The 19,571-nt window shown below is 34.1% G+C and overlaps 1 long non-coding RNA gene across 2 annotated transcripts; it reads right to left on the bottom strand.

Moving 5' to 3' along the window:
* Positions 1-2,028, bottom strand: LOC107894846 (uncharacterized). 2 transcript variants are annotated; one of them, XR_001683286.2, is made up of 3 exons: positions 1,463-2,028; positions 555-1,375; positions 1-474 (listed from the first exon to the last, which is right to left on the bottom strand). It is a non-coding gene; the product is annotated as an uncharacterized lncRNA (long non-coding RNA). The 2 variants fall into 2 exon arrangements; XR_005907540.1 differs by having other exon boundaries at positions 1-1,375.
* Between the last annotated feature and the right edge of the window lie 17,543 nt (positions 2,029-19,571).

Genomic DNA, 19,571 nt, shown 5'->3' with positions numbered 1-19,571 from the left:
AAAAAAAAATTGATCATTTTTTATTGATGTCATTTAGATTTACATCAAAAAAAGAAAATGAAAAATACATCATCAGCATCGTTGGGTTGAAGAAGGTTGTACGTAGGATTTTTGTGAACAAGTTTTGGTGTCAGCTCCTCCTCTTGATAGTGATCATTGTCCTCATCTCTTTCATGTTCACCTCAATCCTCGTACTCATCTTTATCTCCACCATCGACTTCATCTTTGTCTCCATCACCTTCCTTCGTGCTTGAGTGTGGTTTTATCCTAGCCTCTCATCATGTGTTCTCCACTCCATGAGAAGGTGGTTGCGCCGATGATCCACATCAACAGAATATCGATGTGGTGGGTGTTTATGACACTATCGACGAATAACCGTATGATGTCGCAAAACCTGGATACGTCGACATTGATGTGTGTATCGATACTGGCGTTGATTGGTGTCGCCATCGGTGTGGATACATGTATCAACATCTGTATTGGAATTTGATTCAACATCAGCATCGGCACTGAGTCGTAGTATGCTAGGGACGGATGTGCCTCAAAATACTTACCTACGGGAGGTGTAGATGCAGGGTGTTGTGGTGGTGCATAGTGAGGTGCATAATATGATGCTTGTGAATAAAACATGGGATTAGTGAAATGAACAAGAATATATGGAGTAAATTGACCGGAATATGGAATAGATATCGATGGCTCTTATTGGGTTGGAACCGGGAACGAATCCATCGCGGCACCTCCTCTAGAGCTATGTTGCTGGGACAATCGTCGTGGCCTCTTCTGATGAAGTTGCCTACTCCTTGCCTCCATTGACAACAAATATGACTTACTAGTGGCTCTGAACCAAGATATGTACTCTGAATATAGGTCGCTGTGTTCGATGAGAAAAAGGGTTCGCGGATGGGTTAGAATTTTATCCTACGATCCCAAATGTCGATGTACTCATTGTAGTAATCTTGCCAATTTTCATTGGAAATCCTTTGTAGATCAAGCTTGTACAACACTTCCATATCTCATGGTGGTGACGAAATCTTTTGCCTCCACCCGCACAACTGTATCACTCGATCTGATTCGTGCATCTCCACATTCGCGTACACTATCAATGGCACCTTTATGTCCCACATACTCCGAATGACCAAATATTTGAGCGAGACGCATTCTATGATATCCGGATTGGTGTATGGCATCCATTCACACTGTAGTGCACAATTATAAATTCTACTATGTACGGAATTTTAAATTTTAAATCATTACGTAATTATTATAGGTTTGAAAAAAATTAATAACTAATCTCAGCTTTCGAGTGTTGATCTAACATCAGCCAAATATCTTTGAGCTACTCTTGTAGTCCCACGTAACTCGGCCCATGTTCCACCTATTCAAGTGATATAGTAATTCAAACATATAATAAATAAACAACATTTACAATATTAACTACATATTATTATCAAATGGATTTTACCTTGTCACCAATTGGAACATAAAAGGGCCGTTCATTCAGGGATGTGGAAATGGTAGCTGCCACTATGCCCATGACTGCAACAGGAGCAGACAACCACCGGTTGACATTTTTTCCAGTTCTTTCGCTCGACAGAACTCCCAATATAACATGGCCAACATGACTATTCCCCAACTTAGTCATCCACATTCTTTGAAGTTGAGTAGGTGTAGTAGCCACCTTATGTGTACCAAATTTCGAGATTTATCAAGCATTAAGATGCCCCCGATTAACCTCAGGATGAATGCTTGGGCGTTTTTTCTTTGACGACATTGGTTGCATCCTTGAAAGTTCATTGAAATTATTTTCCAACTATTTCATATCTATCCGGTCACCTTGAAACTTTCTCAGCACCTTTCCCAAAAATGCCTCGCAAATGTCCTCTTTACTGGAAACAATTGCTGACCCCATAATGACTGACCCATCCACCAGTAATGTAGCACCCCAAACCCGGCCCAGAAGTTATGGCCGGATCCGGCATGCCACATCAAAAACGTAAAAAAAAATTTCCATTCTAAGTCCAGAAAATCGTACTTGATGTTTAAAAGATTAATTCATTAAGGGTTAAAGTGAATGGAAGCTGTGCACCAGGTAGGAAACCGGAAAAGAGGTGGTGAGTCCATCGTACTGCTTAAGTACCAAGCTCCCTTCGGATCCAATCCTAGACATGCATACTGCCATTGCCACACCTTAACGTCATGGATATTTCTAGGAAACCGATTCGATTAAGTCATTTTTAGGAAAAGTGATTAATTTTGGAAAATACTTTCATTGCGGAAGCTTTGCTTGTTGTCGTGCTATTTTGAAATCACCTGTTGTTTTTGAAAACGCGCCCTAAAGCTATCCAATTTCAACAGTTAAAATAAGTAGTACCTATCTTAGTAATACATATTAAAAACCATCAAAAATAAATAAGCAGCCTTATTACATTTAAAAGCCCAAAACCTCAAACGTAATTAGAAGGATGTCCAGTTCACCAGAAGAAAATCAAACTTTCAGAACGGGTGGCCACTCCAAATTCCCTCACAGCTCCAAGCCCACTGTGGTTGGGGATTTCCTGCGTGGATGAAAATAAAAGGGGTGAGTTTGGGGAAACTCAGTGTGTAAAATAACCCAACCATAGCCTATATCAGCTCAAACCACAGAAATAGAATAAGTTGGCCTTAGCCCAGAACAGAATTCAGAATAAAGCCCATAGGCCCATAACAGAACAGAACAGATATTACATGTTTATGCAGAAACCCAACCATATCCAACCGTATACACCCCCGTACCAACCTTACATCGTGTGGGGAGACAACTCGACCCACCCAACCGCTACACACCACAGAATTTGCAGCATGGCTGCCAGAATAGATAATGTGACAGAGTCACCAGATACAGATAATCGTGGCAGAGCCACCAGAACAGATATATGTGGCAGAGCCACCAGATCAGATATTTGTGGCATAGCCACCAGAACGCTTCCTCCATAATATAACCCATGTCCCCATGCAACAGATATATAATCATGGCATACATCATACAGAATCAGATCGTCATTCTTTTCAGTCAAAATTAACCCTAGGGGTATAACGGTAATTTTGCACCTAGGGGTATAACAGTAATTTTCCATACATAGGGGTATTATAGTAATTTAGCTACTTTTAGGGTTTTCATGCATATCCTAACTATTTACGTACTATCAGAACACTTACCGTGCAAACTTACCGAATTGGGCCCGTTGGCCCATGAACCCGATCTTTGGCCCATTAAGCCCAAATTATCAAAATGTACGAAATCGCGCGTACTGCAGTTTATTACTTTAGATTACCAAATATACAAACCCAACTATCTTACAAGCATTCGCACACTCGCAAATTCCCAAAATACCGACTTTTCGGCATTTCGGCTTTTCGGCTTTTGCCAATCTAGTCTATGAGAGGGTGTCAGTTACACACCTGTTTGCGACGATATGCTGACGAGATCCACACACGAACCGCCTACAATTGGATTACTAACACGTTAATCTAACTATTCAAATACAAACAACGTATTAACCCTTACAATATTCGGCCAACCACACCTACAGATCATAGTAAGCTTATAAGAAATCAATAAGCAACTCATTAACAAATTTTTGTCAATGTTTACCACATAATCATAATTTCACTGCAAGCTGTTTTCCTGAGCAACAGTCTCTAAATCATTTATAACTGGATCTACGAAACTCCAAATCAAGTTCCGTTAATTTTCCTTGAAAATAGACTCACATATCTTCTATCCATAAAATTTTCAGAATTTTTGGTTTAGCCAATCAATACCAGATTTTTCTCAAAGTTTCCCATGTTTCACTGTTTGACTAATCTGACCACTCTTCATTACGAATCAAATTTCTCATTGTACAGAATTCAAAATATGTTCTTGTTTATTTCATTAGAAACTAGACTCAATAAGATTTAATTACATAATTTATTCAGCTTCTAATTCATCTCCCACAATTTATGGTGATTTTCCAAAATCACGTTACTACTGCTGTCCCAAGCAGATTTATTACCAAATCACTCTTTCACACATACCTTGCATGCATGTTATTTAAACATGTATAACACCAATCAATCATCACATATCTATGATTTTACTTAAGTATAATCTCCATTTCATCATTTTAAAGCACAACATGTTAGCCATTTTTTTTCGTTTAACATCTAAGGCACATGCATGCTCATTTGTTTGGCTCAACTTCACCTATCTTCCATTTTTCATCAAAAGAACTGAAACAACAACCATTTCCTTCATTTTAATTCATGACTAAATGCTCACAACACAACCAAAAATCAAAATATACTTCAAGAGTTAAGGTAGAATCAAGAAGAACTCATGAACCTCAAAATAGAAGCAAGGTACCAAGAACTTACCTTCAATTTTCCTCCTCCTAATGACCGAATAATCAAGAGCTTTCTCCTCTCCTTTCTCTTCTCTAACTTTCAGCTATGATGAACAAAGATGGACAAAACTTTGTTCTTTTCACCCCTTTTTCTTTTAATAAAACTTCATATTTCATCCATTTAATTCTTTAATACAAAAGACATGAAATTCTTATCATGAAACATTTACCTAACCCATTATCATGAAACATTTACCTAACCCATTATCATGGAACATTTACCTAACCTATTATCATGGAACATTTACCTAACCTATTATCAATTTGTATCATAAATTATGGATATCAAGTGTACATTTTGTCTACAACAACATGATGGCTGGCCACTTCATGTAAAATGGGAGGTTTGTCATGCAAATCCTCCTATTTTGCACTCCTATTTATTTGGCCACTTCAATTTAGCCTATAGCATTTTCAAACATTTTCACATAGGTCCTATTTCATAATTTCACTCCCTTTTTCTTATGGAACAAAAATTAACTAAAATTACCGGGTTCTGTCTTAAGCTTGGGCCTTCTAGAGGCCCACTAACATAATTAAACCTATGCCAACATTCACAGGATTCCCGAAAATTGGGGCGTTATAACTCTACCCCCCTTAAAGAAATTTCGTCCTCGAAATTTACCTAATCCAAACAGATGAGGGTATTGCTGTTGCATCGTCTCTTCTGGCTCCCAAACTGAGAAGTTTCCCCTTCCTTAACTTGTTGAAAACGAGCGACCAAAGACTCATCGTTCAACTATTTTTCCTTAATCTGATCCACCCAGGTTGGCCTCACTTGCAACTCAGCCAACAGACTTCCATCATCATACAGACTCAGACGAGCAAACATTGCTCTCAGATCAGATACAGCTCTACGACTTAGAGCATCGGCTACCACATTGGCCTTGCTTGGGTGATACTCGATCGAACAGTCATAATCCTTAAGCAACTCAATCCATCTCCTTTGCCTAAGGTTCAGCTCCTTCTGAGTCAACAAATACTTAAGACTCTTGTGGTCTGTGTATATAATACACCTTTCTCCGTACAAGTAATGTCTCCAAATCTTAAGTGCAAATATCACTGCCGCCAACTCTAAATCATGAGTCGGATAGTTCCCCTCATGAGGCTTAAGCTGTCGTGATGTATATGCAACCACCTTACCCTCTTGCATTAACACGCAGCCCAAACCCACGTGTGATGCGTCACTGTACACAGTAAAATCATTCCCAGACTCCGGCTGAATTAACACAAGTGCTTCAGTCAGAAATTTCTTCAACTTCTCAAAAGCTTCCTGCTGTTTCTTAGTCCATACAAACGGTACTCCCTTCCTTATGTGTTTTGTCAGAGGTGCTGCCATTACAGAAAAAAAAACTTCCACAAACCTTCTGTAGTATCCTGCCAGTCCTAGAAAACTCTGTATTTCTGACATTGACCTAGGCGGCTTCCACTCCAAAATCGCTTCAATTTTCCGAGGGTCCACCTTAATCCCCTCAGCAGAGACCACATGTCCTAAGAAGGTTACCTCCCTCAACCAAAATTCACACTTGCTGAACTTCGCAAAGAGTTCCTTCTCCCTTAATACTTATAGCACTATACGAAGATGCTCATCATGTTTCGTTTCAGTTTTAGAATATACCAGGATATCGTCAATAAAGACGACTACGAACTGATCCAAAAATGGTTGGAACACACAATTCATCAGATCCATAAACGCTGCAGGAGCGTTCGTTAGTCCAAATGGCATAACCAAAAACTCCTAATGACCATACCGAGTCCTGAATGTCGTCTTTTGGATATCTGCCTCCTTGACCCTTAACTGATGATATCCAGATCAAAGGTCGATCTTGGAAAATACAGAAGCTCCTCTAAGCTGGTCGAATAGATCGTCAACCCTTAGCAGTGGATACTTATTCTTAATCGTCAGTTTGTTCCACTGGCGATAATCAATGCACATCCGCATCGTACCATCTTTCTTTTTCACGAATAGCACTGGTGCTCCCCATGGAGACACGCTTGGCCTAATAAAGCCCCTATCCAACAACTCTTGAATTTGAGCATTTAACTCTACTAACTCCTCCGGTGCCATCCTATATGGTGCGATAGACACAAGCGTCATTCCAGGAAACAAGTCTATTCCAAACTCAACTTCTCGATTCGGAGGCAATCTTGGAAGCTCCTCCAGAAAAACATCTTGGAACTCCTTTACAGTCCTAACCTTATCCACTGTCAGTCCCTCCTCTTTCGACTGACTTATAAATACCAATTAGGCCTCACAACCTTTCCGAATCCACTTTTCGGCTCTTAAAGCCGACACCACATTGGACAAATAATCCCTTCACTCACCTATCACCATAACCTCCTCATCCTTTGTAGTTCTTAACACCATTCGTTTAGAAGCACAATCCAGAGTCGCCTTATGCTTAACAAGCCAATCCATTCCCAGAATGAGGTCAAACTCTCCGAATGGTAACTCCATCAGATCTCCAGGAAAAACATTGCCTTGAGTTTCTAAGGGTACATTCCTATACAGTTTGTCTACCCTAACCGAGTGACCCAAGGGACTTAGTACAGATACCCTACTCACAATCTCCTCAAAGCAGTCCAAGTCGTCCATAATCCGTTCTGTGGCCTCCAACCAATATTCCACCATATTCGGGGCTATACCAGACACACCCCTAAAGATCTCCGCTCCGTTAGCCCGAAGTCGTTCAGAAATAGATCCCCGAACTCCATTGCCTGCACTTGCCCCGGCAACCCTTTCCAGAACACGAAGCATTGCCTGTGACAGGGCATCATCCTCGGCACCACGGTCATGAGACTCTACCTCTGTTGTCGGTCGTATAGTTGCATCCACTGCCGGCATATGTCTCGAAGACGAAGATCTCGCTCGAGCACTTCCTCGGCTCCGTCCACGGCCTCTTGTACTCATATCGTATTATCTTGATTACGAATTTTTATGCATCAATTCAATATTCCAGTGTTTATTATAGATGTTTTATGAATCAGACAGTAGTTCAAAGTTTGTTTTCGCAGAATCGAAGTCTAGCTACAGTTTCAATCTCTTATTAGATTTTCCTATGTTTCAGTATCATCCTATCTAGAGTGTCCTAGTAAGGTTTCAGTACAGACAGATAATTCAGGAAAATATTCAGAAAAATTCAGAATACTTACAGACTTGAGCCGGAGATTCGGGTGCCACCTTCAAAAGATCTAAATTTTGAAAACTCAGTTTTTCGCAATCTTTATAAAATTTTCGTTTTCGAAAATCTTTGTTTTTGTAAACCCAATCCACAGCCAAGTTGTTGCAACCTAGGCTCTGATACCACTAAATGTAGCACCCCAAACCCGGCCCAGAAGTTATGGCCGGATCCGGCATGCCACATCAAAAACGTAAAAAAAAATTTCCATTCTAAGTCTAGAAAATCGTGCTTGATGTTCAAAAGATTAATTCATTAAGGGTTAAAGTGAATGGAAGCTGTGCACCAGCTAAGAAACCGGAAAAGAGGTGGTGAGTCCATCAGACTGCTTAAGTACCAAGCTCCCTTCGGATCCAATCCTAGACATGCATACCGCCATTGCCACACCTTAACATCATGGATATTTCTAGGAAACCGATTCAATTAAGTCATTTTTAGGAAAAGTGATTAATTTTGAAAAATACTTTCATTGCGGAAGCTTTGCTTGTTGTCGTGTTATTTTGAAATCACCTGTTGTTTTTGAAAACGCGCCCTAAAGCTATCCAATTTCAATAGTTAAAATAAGTATTATCTATCTTAGTAATACATATTAAAAACCATCAAAAATAAATAAGCGGCCTTATTACATTTAAAAGCCCAAAACCTCAAACATAATTAAAAGGATGTCCAGTTCACCAGAAGAAAATCAAACTTTCAGAACGAGAGGCCACTCCGAATTCCCTCATAGCTCCAAGCCCACTATGGTTGTGGATTTCCTGCGTGGATGAAAATAAAAGGGGTGAGTTTGGGGAAACTCAGTGTGTAAAATAACCCAACCATAGCCTATATCAGCTCAAACCACAGAAATAGAATAAGTTGGCCTTAGCCCAGAACAGAATTCAGAATAAAGCCCATAGGCACATAACAGAACAGAACAGATATTACATGTTTATGCAGAAACCCAACCATATCCAACCGTATACACCCCCGTACCAACCTTACACCGTGTGGGGAGACAACTCGACCCACCCAACCGCTACACACCACAGAATTTGCAGCATGGCTGCCAGAACAGATAATGTGACAGAGTCACCAGATACAGATAATCGTGGCAGAGCCACCAGATCAGATATTTGTGGCATAGCCACCAGAACGCTTCCTCCATAATATAACCCATGTCCCCATGCAACAGATATATAATCATGGCATACATCATACAGAATCAGATCGTCATTCTTTTCAGTCAAAATTAACCCTAGGGGTATAACGGTAATTTTGCACCTAGGGGTATAACAGTAATTTTCCATACATATGGGTATTATAGTAATTTAGCTACTTTTAGGGTTTTCATGCATATCCTAACTATTTACGTACTATCAGAACACTTACCGCGCAAACTTACCGAATTGGGCCCGTTGGCCCATGAACCCGATCTTTGGCCCATTAAGCCCAAATTATCAAAATGTACGAAATCGCGCGTACTGCAGTTTATTACTTTAGATTACCAAATATACAAACCCAACTATCTTACAAGCATTCGCACACTCGCAAATTCCCAAAATGCCGACTTTTCGGCATTTCGGCTTTTCGGCTTTTGCCAATCTAGTCTATGAGAGGGTGTCAGTTACACACCTGTTTGCGACGATATGCTGACGAGATCCACACACGAACCGCCTACAATTGGATTACTAACACGTTAATCTAACTATTCAAATACAAACAACGTATTAACCCTTACAATATTCGGCCAACCACACCTACAGATCATAGTAAGCTTATAAGAAATCAATAAGCAACTCATTAACAAATTTTTGTCAATGTTTACCACATAATCATAATTTCACTGCAAGCTGTTTTCCTGAGCAACAGTCTCTAAATCATTTATAACTGGATCTACGAAACTCCAAATCAAGTTCCGTTAATTTTCCTTGAAAATAGACTCACATATCTTCTATCCATAAAATATTCAGAATTTTTGGTTTAGCCAATCAATACCAGATTTTTCTCAAAGTTTCCCATGTTTCACTGTTTGACTAATCTGACCACTCTTCATTTCGAATCAAATTTCTCATTGTACAGAATTCAAAATATGTTCTTGTTTATTTCATTAGAAACTAGACTCAATAAGCTTTAATTACATAATTTATTCAGCTTCTAATTCATCTCCCACAATTTATGGTGATTTTCCAAAGTCACGTTACTGCTGCTGTCCCAAGCAGATTTATTACCAAATCACTCTTTCACACATACCTTGCATGCATGTTATTTAAACATGTATAACACCAATCAATCATCACATATCTATGATTTTACTTAAGTATAATCTCCATTTCATCATTTTAAAGCACAACATGTTAGCCGATTTTTTTCGTTTAACATCTAAGGCACATGCATGCTCATTTGTTTGGCTCAACTTCACCTATCTTCCATTTTTCATCAAAAGAACATGAAACAACATCCATTTCCTTCATTTTAATTCATGACTAAATGCTCACAACACAACCAAAAATCAAAATATACTTCAAGAGTTAAGGTAGAATCAAGAAGAACTCATGAACCTCAAAATAGAAGCAAGGTACCAAGAACTTACCTTCAATTTTCCTCCTCCTAATGACCGAATAATCAAGAGCTTTCTCCTCTCCTTTCTCTTCTCTAACTTTCAGCTATGATGAACAAAGATGGACAAAACTTTGTTCTTTTTACCCCTTTTTCTTTTAATAAAACTTCATATTTCATCCATTTAATTCTTTAATACAAAAGACATGAAATTCTTATCATGAAACATTTACCTAACCCATTATCATGAAACATTTACCTAACCCATTATCATGGAACATTTACCTAACCTATTATCATGGAACATTTACCTAACCTATTATCAATTTGTATCATAAATTATGGATATCAAGTGTACATTTTGTCTACAACAACATGATGGCTGGCCACTTCATGTAAAATGGGAGGTTTGTCATGCAAATCCTCCTATTTTGCACTCCTATTTATTTGGCCACCTCAATTTAGCCTATAGCATTTTCAAACATTTTCACATAGGTCCTATTTCATAATTTCACTCCCTTTTTCTTATGGAACAAAAATTAACTAAAATTACCGGGTTTTATCTTAAGCTTGGGCCTTCTAGAGGCCCACTAACATAATTAAACCTATGCCAACATTTACAGGATTCCCGAAAATTGGGGCGTTACAAGTAAACAGACTTATAAAGCTATGTCCTCGAGTGTGATTGTACACGCACCACATGGAAGATGAAAAGTGTGTGTCTTGGGCCTCCATCTTTCCACCAGTGCGCTGACGAGTGTAGGATCAAGTTTGTAGTCCCCAAGCGTACGAGACACATGCAAGAATCTTGCATCTTGCAAATAACCACAAATTTCGATGTCTGGGCTCTTTGACAAACTATGCATGAACCTTTCCAAAATATGATCATCTGCCTATCTATATCAACAAAATAAAATAATTTTAAAAAATAAAAAATTTTAAATTTAAATTAATTGAAAATAACAAAATTTAAAATTTCTCTTTACCATTATTGCTTGAGCGACGTAAATGTGCTTGCCATCGAAATGAATAAGAGAGCTTATCATTCGTAAAAATTTAATTGAAATGAATATACAATACAATTAAATAAAACTATAGTATTTTAAACAAGTGTATAGGAAAATTTCAAACAAAACTTAAAAAAATTGAGAGAATTGAGAGAGATGAGAGAATAAAGAGAGTTGGAGTTTGAGTGAAAAGAATGAAAAATGGTCTGGTATTTATAGGAAAAAAATTGTCATTGTCCCTTTAAAAAAATTTATTGTTGCTAACGTTTAAGAAGCCGTTGGGAAAATGATTGTTGGAGAAAAGCGCATCTAGCTGGACACACTTTCACATTCTCTCTCCAAAAATAACCTATTTTACTAATTTAAAAAAATAACTTAAAAAAATTAAAAAAATAACATATATAGCTAATTTAGCCATTTTTTAATTAAAATACTGTAAAGAGAACTATGTAGAAACCCTTTTTTCACTCGAATACAAAATATATTCATGTGAACAATTAATTAAAAAATATGAAAATTAAATTATTAAAATAATTATCAAACAAGGATAAATTGGATGCATCACTTACATGTGCTTCAATAATACACGAAAAATTATTGAGAGGATTATTTCATTTATTATTTAATGGTTATTTAAAAGAAAAAAATAAACCCTAGACTAATATCCTGCTGCATCATCTCTTATACTTCTTTAATAGCAGCTATACAAATAGCTCCACAACCAATTCTTAATTCGATGAAGTGATAATGAAGAATGTAAAAATCAATGAATTTGAAGTGTGGATTATTGGTGTTGATGGTTGTGAGTAAAGGTGTTACCCAACGCCCAGTAAATTTAAAAAAGACTAAGAAGCAAGACCAAATGTATAATAAATAAGTTATTATTTACAAAATAAAAAGGAAAAAGTTTGAATTCGTTTAAATCTTGTTTGTGGATTTTTAAGAAATTATTTTATTTATAAAATAATTATTTTGATAAATAAATTTCATGTTAGAAAACGAGAAAATTGGGTATTTATTTATAATTTTACATGTATTTTATGAAAACTTATGTATTTTATATAAAAAATGAACTTTTATATAATTATATAATTATTTATTATTTTAATTTTGAATTTGAATTTTGAATTTTGAACTTTTAAGAATCAATACTAAATTCAAAGAATGTGTAAAGTTGAGGGCTAAATATAATGCCTCACACCTGGCTTGATTGTCGAACCCGAGTAACAAGATGTCACATCAATCATCATAACTTACGCATACACGTATATCATTCAAGCAGGGCCAAATATTAAAAATTCACCAATTACAAAGGTGTTCACAACTTAATAAATATTAATCGTTATTAGAAACACTTTAAATACGTGCTCAGGGACCATTTAGAAAAATTACAAAGAAACCATAAAGGTATCAATACACAATCGCAGGTATTGATGTTATCAAGATAGGTATTGATACCATTAAGAAAATCGATACCATTCCAGCATTTTTTTTCAACTCAATTTTGAACCAAAAACATTTTATCGATACAAAAATAAATGTATCAATATTTTTACCCCGAGTATTGATACCCGTGAAAGGGTATTGATGCCAAATTAAACTACTATTTTTTCTGCATATGCATTTTAACATCGAGGTATCGATATTTAAGCCCCGAGTATCGATACCTCTGCTTAAATTTACAAAAAACAAAACACACACACAACAAACATGGTATATTTCATGATCAACATATTCCATTTCCAACATGCATTATCCACCACAACATTAACCATCAAAATTGCCCAAAACATAGTCCAACATAACATCAATACCTTATCGGTCCAAATCCATAATAAAATAATTAAGAATAATAAAAATAATGATAGTAATAATAACCAACCAAAATTTCTAAACTCACATTGCCTTTATTCAAAATACCCAAAGTTTATAACACCACCTACTTATACTTATTGCATTACTAGGATCACTTCTTTGGCCGCACAACTCACACCAAAAACTCTACTTATCTGTAAAGATTTAGTGAGGAGTGTGTGAGCTTAAACAAGCTCAGTGAATGTTGGAATAACGATAAAGCATACACAACATCAATGTTTAAGCAAGAGCATACTACAAAACATTCACAACCATATTCTTGTAACATCCCAAAATAGGGCTTATGAGTTTTAGGGGTATTTTAGTGATTATAACTTTAGTGTGAGCCGAAGTTTCGTTAGCATGGTATTAACTTTTTTTTGTTTACGGTATTTAGAAAATCCAATCAAATTTTGAAAATAATGTTAAAAAGGTTTTCAATTTAAAAATGTTTTCAATTTTGAAATAGGGACTAATTTGTAAAAGGGTTTAAATTGTGAGTTTTTAAAAGATAATTAAACCAAAAACTTTAAAAATCCCTCATTCTTGTGCTGTTCTTTGCATCCCAAACTCCTATTCATCAAGTTTTCATTCCCAAACCATTGATTTCTTTCATCCTCATAGCATTAAATCTCCATAGAATTCCATAGAAAAACACCTAAAAACACCATTGATTGTGTTATCTCTCAAGTTGTGGGCTTTCCAGGTTTTCAACCAAAAGCCTATTTTTCTTCCCTCGAAGGTAGCCATTTGTCTTTTTGTTAGTTTTAAATGTTATCTAGTCTTTAAAATTGAGTTTTTAGCCATAAAATTGCATATTACAAATAAAGTTGAAAATTGGGTAGTTAATGGTGGATTTCGGGATTTTGAATAAAAACATGGTTTCAAAGTAACTTTCAATTAGTTTTGACATAATTAGAATGTTTCTAAACTTACTTTGAAGTTTCATTGAGTATTTCTTAGGTTTTAAAAGAATTTCATGAAAATTGTGATGAACATGTCGAAAATTTTGATACCATGAATTGAGTAGTTTTGTGTAGTTTAAAGGTTGAGAATCTGTTGTAGGTGAATAATTACATGAACAGAATCAGTTTTAAACAAAAATATTAAGTATAGACCAAGATATTTGGAATTTAAGTTTGTTATATCAAAGGTTTCAGTTACAAGGGAATTTAGCTTAGGCTTGTGTTTTGATTGTTTGAAGTGAGTCTTTGGCTGATTGTTGATTATGTATATTGTGTGGTTATCATGTGTGAAGCATCAAAACATTGGAGCCTTTTACGAGCAAGGCGAAAGCCAAGGAAAGCTAGTTTAAGCTTTCGGCTTTTTGACGAAAGTATAATCGGTGAGTGTTTGGAATCGCTGCTAGTAGACACGATTCATAGTGTTAATTGAGAGCTTAAGAGTAGCCTAAACCCCTATCCTAAATTTCAAATGTAAGTTTTCTATTTTCCTTATCTTATTTTGGCAAATTATGTGATTATGTGAATAATTGTGGATTGATTATTATGATACAAAATTATGATGTGAGACATGTGTAATGACTATTGTGAATTGTGATGTGTTGTAGGCATGATATACATGCCAAATGATAGTGACAATGATATGCTAATAATGCAAATATGTAGCGAAAGCCAGCAGAATTTTGGTAAGTATATATGTATTGAATTCTAAAATGTGATATTATTATGACTGGTAATATGTAAGAATACTTGTTTGTGATATATGATGTACTGATTTTAATGCACACATATGTGGTCGGGTATGTGATGGCTCAATGAGTATTATTGTAACACCCTCTAACCCTTATCCGTCCCCGTAACAAGATTATAGGGCATTACCGGTCTGTACAGTTCAATTATAATCATTTATTAAAATAAATGTTTCTATCCCTGCAAATTAAAACTTCAACCAATACAATTTGCTAACATTCAAACAATCCAAATACACTTAAATATGCTCAAATCTTACCAATCTAAAACATTTTATAACCTATCCAATGAATCTTTTTAAGTATATCACTTACTATATCAATTATTTCAACTTCATACTATATACCATTGACAACCATAATTTACTTATTTCATCAAGACTTTCACAACGTAGATGACTCTAATAAGACGTCCTAGGTACATGCCATTACCAATACTCAACATGCTTTACCTCATTGAATTCGGGATCGGCCTGGGATGCTGATTCAACCGTCTAGCCTTAACCTGTGCACGGAAATAAACCGTACACTAAGTATACACTCAGTGGTATTTCTATAATCCGAACACTTAAACAATTATAAAACCTATTAATTTATATATATATATTGAACTATTCAAACTCAATGAGTATTCAAACATTCACTTTCCAACCAATGTTTTGATCTATTTTAAAGTCAAAATCATTTATTATTTTTCAATAGCAATTAATCAATCAGTAATATTCATTAACAATCAGCTAATCAGAATAATTATTTATTCAATAACAGTCGGTAACAATCAATTATTCAATAATAATCAATTATTCAGTATCAATCAATTGATCGGTTATCCAGTAACAGTCAATTATTCAGTAAAATTAGATATACAGTAACAATTAAATTATTCAGTAACAGTCGATCTTTCCAGTTCCTTTATTTAGCCCTATTAACATGACTCGGATCTAGACGGATACACGGATCCAACCAACACACTAGTACGACACATAGTGCCTCATCGGCTGAAGCCGGAACAACAATAGTAACAGTAACAGTACAGTACAGTAACAGTAACGTAATAGTAACAATATCCGGCACACAAAGTGCCGAATCGGTAATAGTAACAGTAACAGTAACCAGTAACAGTATTCGACACATAAGTGCCTGATCAGTAAGCTGACAAAACTCGTACTCTTCCATATCCTATGGCATGCCAACTATATCCGACTAGCCCGACTATTTAATAGGGTATTTAATTCACTTTTCAGTTTTCAATTAATTCATATTTTAATTAATTAACTATATATTTTCAATTCAATATAATTCCATTCACTTTTCACTAATTAATATTCAATTTCACAATAATCACATTTTTCTATCAATTTCATCACACTTCCAACTACATATATTTTCCAATATAACAAATATTTATTATTCAATTTCCATATCAATATTCATTTCAATTCAAACATTCACATATATTCATAAATCAATTCAATATAAATTTATCACACACTAAATCAATTCATTTCAATTATAAATACACAATACAAATAATTCCCATCTTAACTATTTATCATAACATTTATCCAAAATTCAATTATCATAATTGCACAATATCTCATTCACACACACACACACACACACACACACACATATATATATAATATAATATAATTTAATTCAATCAATATAAATTCATCACATACCAAATTAATCCATTTCCATTATAAACACAATAATTCTCACCTCAACATTTATTAAATGCATTGAATAAAAAAAATATAACAATTAATAACTAGGTTCGGATTATAGAAATACAAACCGTATTTTCTCGAGCTAACTCCCGTTGTCTTTGCCATTTTTCCTTGCTTAGTTGAGATTTCCCGAGACAACGTTAGCTATGGAAATTAAAACAATTCATATTCGTTAATTCACTACTAATTTATATCTAATTAATACAATTTCTATTCAATTTCTACTTTAATTTCAATTTAATCTTAACTAAATTCACTTACTTTTTCTATCTCAATTCACACTTCATTTCTATTCAAATTTTGTCCAAACTCATACTCAACAATTAAATTTCCAGCGTATTTTCCTAATTTCGAAATTTCATTAATTTAGTCCCTACAACATAAAACTTTTGAATTACTTTACAATTCAATCCTTATTTCATTTCTAACTTGAATTTCTATCAATTTAACCCTTATTTCATCATTTTACTCAACATGAACATTATCTAGAAATCTAATAACTTTCAAAATATCAACTTAATTTCATCAAAATCTTGTTCCAAAACTTTTAAAACATCAAAATTAAGTAAAAATGGCTACAATGACTTACCAATTGAACTTCCAAACCTTGAAATCCCAATTTTTCCTTTTCTCCCTTTCTTTCTTTCTTTCTTTCCTTCCACTGCTCTTTGTTTCGTTTGGCTTTCTGTTTCTATTTCTATTCTATTCTTTCTTTTTGTTTTATATATATATATATAATAACTATAATAACTATAATAAAAATCTATTTAATAACAAATATTTATTTAACATTTGTACAAATTATTTTTATACACTTGTTTTTCTTTTCTTTTATATGTATATATAAAATAACTTAATAATATACTTATATAATAAGTAAATATACATGTATTTTACAATTGTATGTATATTAGTATTACAGATGTCAGCATATGCACCATACATGTCTTATTTGTATTTATTTATTTCATAAAAATATTATAATATAATTATTTAATTAATAAATATCTTTTATAAATAATAAATATCTACTAATAATTAAATATACATATTATAAATTTATGTATTCAATTTGTTACACATGTATTTTATAATTACCACACATTTGTCACTATTTTAATTTATTTCATAATATAATATTAATAATAATTAATAATTATAATAATAATTTATTATTTAAATAAATATCTATTTATTATCAAATACTTGTATTACAAATGTGTATATTTTTATTTATACACTTATATCAAATCATTTTCATACACTTGTCTTTATTTAATTTATATTTTATAATATAATATCAATTTAAATAATAATAATAATAGCAATAAAAATAATAATAATTAATATATATAATCTAAGAAAAATCTTAGATTTTTCAATCTAATTACCGCCTCAACTATATCAAATGGCATATTTCTCTTTTTGGTCCCTTTTTTTTATTAATCTATAATTAAACCTTTACCCTTTATTACATTTAGTCTTTTTTACTAATTACTCTTAATTAAGCTAAATTCACTTAATTAAAGCCTAGTTAATTACTCAATTAACTTCGTAATTATTTTTAATAAATATTTTCTAATCCATTTTTTTCAGAAACAGAGACCCGAAAATACACTTTTCCTATAACCTTAAAGTTCGGGTCGTTACAATTATTGTGGCACTTAAAAGTTCAATTAAATGTGAATTCGATAAGCATGCATTTTGTATAAGTTGTGTTGTAAATTGATGAATATGAACAGAGATGATGTGCATTAAATCAGTAATTAAAAATGTGTAATTATGATGTGGATATTTTGGCCTTGTGACCTTATGAGACCGTTAGATATAGTTGACATACCATAGGATTGTGAGTACTCTCCTATATGTATATGTGATTTAGACATTGAGACCTTAGGACATGTTTGGAGAGATAAGGGAATGTGAGTTAAGATCCATTCAACAAGACATGTTTGGTGTGTTGGAAAGTATTAGCTTTATGCTTCACTTTTTGGGATATGTTCGACCCTATGAGTCAATTGGTGTGTTGGAGATCCGTGTATCCAGTGTGTAGTGATAGAGCCCACTTTTATAACCTCAAGTGCCAAATTATTGTTTAAATATGATCTTATTTATTGTGATAATACAATGTGAGATGGTTGCATAAACATGTAAATGATATGCTAAATGAGTTTATTTAAGTTCATAAAAATGATAGTAAGTTCTAATAGTAAATTGCGTATGTAATCGTAGTTTGGGCTATTTTCATTTAACTCGTGAATGCATGAGAATATGTCAACTAGACTTGTGAGTTATTAAAGCATGTATACGTTAGTAGTCTTGATGAATTATTGTAAAATGAATTATTTGAATATGAGTTGAGTGTAGTTATACATGAGAGTATATGATAGTTTTATGATTTAATGAAGCATGAATATGTTATTCTGACATGGTTAGAATATGGATGTGAATGTTTTGTAGTATGCTCTTGTTTAACCTTTGATATTGTGTATACTTTCTGGTTACTCCAACATTCACTGAGCTTGTTAAGCTCACCCACTCCTTTTAAAATCATTGCAGATTAGTTATGTTTTAGTGTGAGCGGTGTGGTTCCAGGGGGTGATCCAAGCAAGTATTTTACATTTATTCGTAGGTGTTTATTATTCATTTATGATTTGGGGAAATAAAGGCAATGTGGTAGAACTATTGCATAAATGTTACCATGATGTTTTGGTTATTTTCATAGCTTAATAATTCTTAGGATTTGTGGATATTGTTCTTATTATATCGCTTGGTTACTTGGACATGTTTTCGATGATTGAACTGTTATTATGGTCTTTTTGATATTTATTTACCGAGGTATTAATTACATGTTGAATGGTTTATGATTGTGATAGATTATTTGCCTTATTATGTTGTATTTTTCGTGTTTGGAGTAGAGGTATCGATATTTGGGTTTTAAAAATGATACCTTTGTGATATTTCGTTGTGCAGGAAGTCAGTGTTGTAATTTGGTATTGGTATCTTATCATGAGTATCGATACACGGGGTAAAATAATCGATACTTTAATAAATGTACCGATATTTTCTAGGATTTGATTTTTAGACGAGAAATAGAATGCTATTTTGGTACTGATTTTCCAATCGGT

Source organism: Gossypium hirsutum, chromosome A13, assembly GCF_007990345.1.
Source record: "Gossypium hirsutum isolate 1008001.06 chromosome A13, Gossypium_hirsutum_v2.1, whole genome shotgun sequence".
Taxonomy (NCBI): domain Eukaryota; kingdom Viridiplantae; phylum Streptophyta; class Magnoliopsida; order Malvales; family Malvaceae; genus Gossypium; species Gossypium hirsutum.
This window is presented reverse-complemented; position numbering and strand designations above follow the sequence as displayed.